This window comes from Apium graveolens, chromosome 5, assembly GCF_009905375.1.
Source record: "Apium graveolens cultivar Ventura chromosome 5, ASM990537v1, whole genome shotgun sequence".
Lineage (NCBI taxonomy): Eukaryota > Viridiplantae > Streptophyta > Magnoliopsida > Apiales > Apiaceae > Apium > Apium graveolens.
In genome coordinates this window covers 5,525,368-5,530,735 of record NC_133651.1, presented here as the reverse complement: position 1 = coordinate 5,530,735, position 5,368 = coordinate 5,525,368, and positions in this window count along the sequence as shown.

The following is a 5,368-nucleotide window of genomic DNA, read 5'->3' as shown; positions in this document are numbered from 1 at the left end:
GCAATACAAAAAAAATTAGGTCTCAAAAGTATTTTTATTGAAAGCGTAATATTTTTCTGAGTCTATACGCGTTCATTTCGTATTAAACGGACGAACGGTTGAATTATTGCGAATAAAATAAGAATTAAATAGAATTAAATCAATTAATAATAATATTAATTGACTTTTAAATACCAAAATATAATTTTTAAAAGTCTAAAAATAATTTTTAGGAATTATTTGAATTAATTATAAATAATTTACATTTATTTAACTATTTATAAATAAAATTAAGTGATTAAATGATTTTAATCAATTAATTGAATTCATAAATAATTAACTAAAATAAATTATAAATAATTAAATCAAATTAGGTTTTTGAAAATAATAAAAGAAAATAATTTTGGGAATTTAAAATAATTAAGAAAATAATTTTTTTGGTATTCAAAATAATTATTAAATTATTTTTAGAAATAAATAAAATGATTTTTGAAAATAGAATAAAGGATTTTTGAAATATTTTTATAATCAGAAATTGGGAATAGAAATGGGGAATTGGGGGTTGGGGTTTCGGGGATCAAACCCGGGTTTTTAAACCGGGTTACGAAGAACACGGTCGGGTCCGGGTTGAATACCGGCCGGTTTCTGGAATAAGTCCAGATTCCGGCGGCGTTTGGCCGGACTCCGGCGAGCTCTATCTGGGCTAAAAACAAGCTTGTTTTTCATGTTTTCAAATCCCAAATCATTCAACATCGACGGGGGACTTCAGAAACATCACCCACAACAATCGATAGCAACCACAACGATTTTTCCGACTTAGAACTCATGTTTTTCGATGAGTTCATCGGAAAACTTCGATTATGCTAAATCCCTAACCAAAATCAGTGAATTCGGTCCCAAATCACAGCTAGAGTCATTTATAATCTATTCAAGCCATCAAAATAATCAGAAACAACGCATACAAACTAGAAAATTAAATTAAAAATCCGGTGAAACCGAAAACCCGGTTTCATCAATCTTGAACTACAACTAAGCAACCAAATACGTAAATCGGTTCTACAGATCAAACTAAAGCTATTTGCAACAACAAAAACAATCAACAATCATTCAAAACCCAAAAACGATTTCAAGAGCAAACATTTAAAATTCGATTTTTCGAATTACTATACCTCAAATCAAGATGTTAATATCAACAGAAAGCTCTCGTCAAGAGGAAGATTTTGACTACCGGAACGTCTAATTTGGTTTCCAGAATCGATCAAAAACAGTGATCAAAGTTGGAGAAAGAAATTTCACCCCCAAAATTATTCAAGAATTTCTGAATTTTTTATTAAAAAATGAATAAAATAAATATTTTGTTGGTATTTATATTTTTACAAAAATTATACCCCCAGAATAAATTAAGGGTGTTTTTATCCCTAAATTACAATAATTAAGCCCCAAAATAATAATTACGGGGAATAATTTCAAAAACGATAAAATACAAAAGTAATGTCAAAATTCCCCAAAAATTGTGAATAATTTGAAAATACAAAAATAAAGGGTATTTGAAATACGAATAATTTTATAAAAATAAAAACACGGATTTTGTGGGGTTTGACGTCCCGGTGGGGTCCCGGTCCGCTGATTTTTGAAAAACAGGAACGACTCCTAAATTACCAGTAAATCCCGAAAATACTTAGAATACATTTGAATGCGCATAAAATGAAATAAAACGAGTACCTTAATAAAAATGCTAATAAATAAGCGTCCTGATTGCAGATAGATTCATATAATTGCAGTTTAAACATGTATTAATCAATCAGGAAAAAAATTTCTGGCCCGCACAGAAACACAAATAGCATTTTAAAACACGTAATATCATGGCAGTAAATATTTTAACTTATGTAAACACATAATATTTATTTATTTAATATAAAATATTCAGGTAATTTTCCGAGATATTACAACGATCGCACTTCTTCACATATTCTTTGGCATCAACCATCATCTCTGGCCAATAAAAGCCTAAACGGGTTATCTTATGAACCAGTGCTCTGCCCCCAGGTGTTGCCCACAGATACCTTCGTGTACCTCTTCAAGAGCCAAGCGTGCCTCATCGGGCTTGATACATCTTTAGTAAGGAACCACATAAGATCTTTTGTACAAAATCCCATCGATCAATCTCAGCGCTCGAACAACCAATTTTCGTGCTTCATTCACATCATTTGGAAGCCAACCAGTTTGGATATGGGGCTTAATGGGATCTATCCACGATATCCCCAGCCCTATGAGAGCTACAAGCTTAACATCAATGCTCTGTGTTTTCAAAACGCGGAAGTATACACTTCCTGAACTTTCCTCTATCTCTGATGAAGCAAACTTAGACAATGCATCTACCTTAGCATTTCCTCCCTTGGGATGTGCTCAACATGGCATTTATCAAACTGAGTCATCACAACCCATACTAGGCGGACATACTTAGCCATTGTATCATCCCTTGCCTCAAACTCTCCCTTGACCCGGGATATGACCAATTTCGAGTCTCCACAGACTTTTAAGTTCTTGACTCTCAGTTTCCTTGCTAGGCCGAGGTCAGCTATCAGAGCTTCATATTCTGCTTCATTGTTTGTAGTTGGGAAGTCTATCTTCATAGCATATTCAATCAAGAACCCATCGAGGCTTTGTAAAACTAGACCTGCTCCGCTTGAATTTGTTTTTGATGCTCCGTCAAAATAGAGAACCCAATATTCCTTCTCCTTAACGTCCTTTTCTTTGTCTCCTTTATCACCTTATGTGTTTTGAGGTATAGTATCTTTCTGCCCCCCGACTTCTTGGTTGGGTATGGTACATTCCATCACGAAGTCAGCCGATGCCTTGGCTTTTATTTCCGTTCATGACTTGTACTTGATGTCAAATTCTCCCAATTTTATTGCCCACTTAATCAGCCTCCCACTAGCTTTGGGACTATGAATAATATTTCTCAAGGGTTAATTTGTTAGCACTTCAATTTTATGAGCCTGAAAGTAAGGACACAACTTCCTTGAAGCCATTACCAAGGCTAAAGCAAACTTCTCAATAGTTAAATAATTCAACTCAGCCCCATGCATAATTTTGCTAACATAGTATACATGTTTATGGAGTTTAAGTTCCTCCTTAACCAATACAGCGCTCAAGGCATTTTCTGAAATGACCAAGTACAAGTATAAAACTTCATTCAGAGCTGGCTTGGCCAACAACGGGGCTTGGGCCATATATTTCTTTAATTCTTCGAATGCTTCCTGACATTCCTCAGTCCATACGAAATATTTCACTTTCTTCAAGATTTGGAGATGAAACTGTTGGGTATATCCAGCATCTTGCCTATTCGAAACGTGGCGCTGGCTGTTCCCTTAAGGGAATAAAGTAGCACCTCACTAAAACTCCGGAGTTTTGGTGCAAGTGGTAAGCGCTGAGGTCCTAAGAAGTGGTATCAGAGCAGGTCACGTGTTCGAGTCCCAACGTAAGGCATTTGCTTGAATATTGGCAATATGCTGGGGGGGGGATTGTTGGGTATATCCAGCATCTTGCCTATTCGAAACGTGGCGCTGGCTGTTCCCTTAAGGGAATAAAGTAGCACCTCACTAAAACTCCGGAGTTTTGGTGCAAGTGGTAAGCGCTGAGGTCCTAAGAGAAACGCCCTAACGCAACAACCCTTCCAGTGAGCTTTTGAACATCTTTGATAGTCTTTGGGGGCTCCATGTCCAAATTTTCCTTTATTTTATCAGGATTGGCCTTGATTCCTCTCTTGGAGACCATCAGTCCCAAAAACTTTCCAGACCCCACTCCGAAAGCACACTTTGCAGGATTTAACATCATTTTGTGATATCTCAAGACCTCAGAAGCTTCCCTCAAATAGGTTATGTGGTCAGTCTTCACTAGACTCCTGACTAACATGTCATCGATATAAACTTTCTTGGTCTTGCCAATAAGATCCTTGAAAATCTTATTTACCAACCTTTGATAGGTGGCCCCTGCATTCTTGAGACCAAACGCCATAACAAGATAACAAAAAATACCAAAGTCAGTAATGAATGATACCTTTGGGATTTCATCCTTGTGCATCTTGATCTGATTATATCCACTGAATCCATCCATGAAGCTCATTATCTCATGTACAGCAGTAACATCTATTAAGGTATCTATCCTTGGCAATGGAAAACAGTCATTGGGACATGCGTCATTCAGATCAGTGAAATCCCCACACATCCTCCATTTTCCATTAGCCTTCTTTACCATCACAGGATTCACTAACCATTCCGGAAATTATATCTCCTCAATGAAACCAGCCTCTAATAGCTTCTCTACTTCTTGTTTAATAGCTTCTTGTCTCTCGGGAGCAAAGCTTCTTTTCTTTTTCTTCACAGTCTTTTGATTCGGATCCACATTCAGCTTGTGAGTGATCAGTTCCGGTTCTATGCCTTGCATATCAGCAGTCAACCATGCAAATACATCACTATTTTCTTGTAAAAATTTCACCAACTTCCCTTTAAGGGGTTCCCCATTGTTGCTCCAATAAAAGTCACTTTCACAGGATCCTCGAGAGCCAGAGGAATCGGAACCAAGTCTTCTGCTGGCTTCCCTCTTTTCTTATCATTCTCACGGTTATCTAGGTCTTTAATAGGCAGAACCTGCCCCCCAATCCCATCTGCCCTAAGAGAGGCCACATAACAACTCATTGCCATCTTTTGATCTCCTCTCTCTTCTCCAATCCCATTCCGGGTGGGAAACTTCATCACTGAATGGTAAGAAGATGGGACTGCCTTGAAGGCATGTATCCATGTTCTTCCCATAATTGCGTTGTAAGTTGAACTAGCCTTTACCACCACAAAGTCCAATATTTATGTTGCTTGTCTTGGTTCCTGATCTATGGTCGTTGGCAACTTAATTATCCCTTTCACGGGGCACTCCACTCCTGCAAATCCATATATTGGCATATCGGTCGGGGTTAATTGAGAATCATTGTAACCCATCATTAGAAAGATATCATGGTGTAAGATATCCACCGAGGCACCGTTATCTACAAGGACCCTCTTCACCGGGTTGTTCCCTATTATTGGTGTTATGATCAGCGGGTCATCATGAGGAAATTTCACACCCTCCAAGTCAGAATCATCAAATGCCATTGTTACTCCTGTCCTAGCCCTCTCCGGGGCTTCCCCAACAATATGCATAACTTCTCTAGTATATGCTTTCCTTGAGTTCTTGGATAAACCAGCAACAGTTGGTCCTCCAAAGATTGTATTTATCATAGGCCCTCGGGGTCGCGGTCCTCCAAAGATTGCATTTATCACCGGTCCCCTAGGTTGGGGATTTTGCCCCTGATCGTCTTGGTCCCTCCTACGATCATCAAAGTTCTTTCTCCCATTGT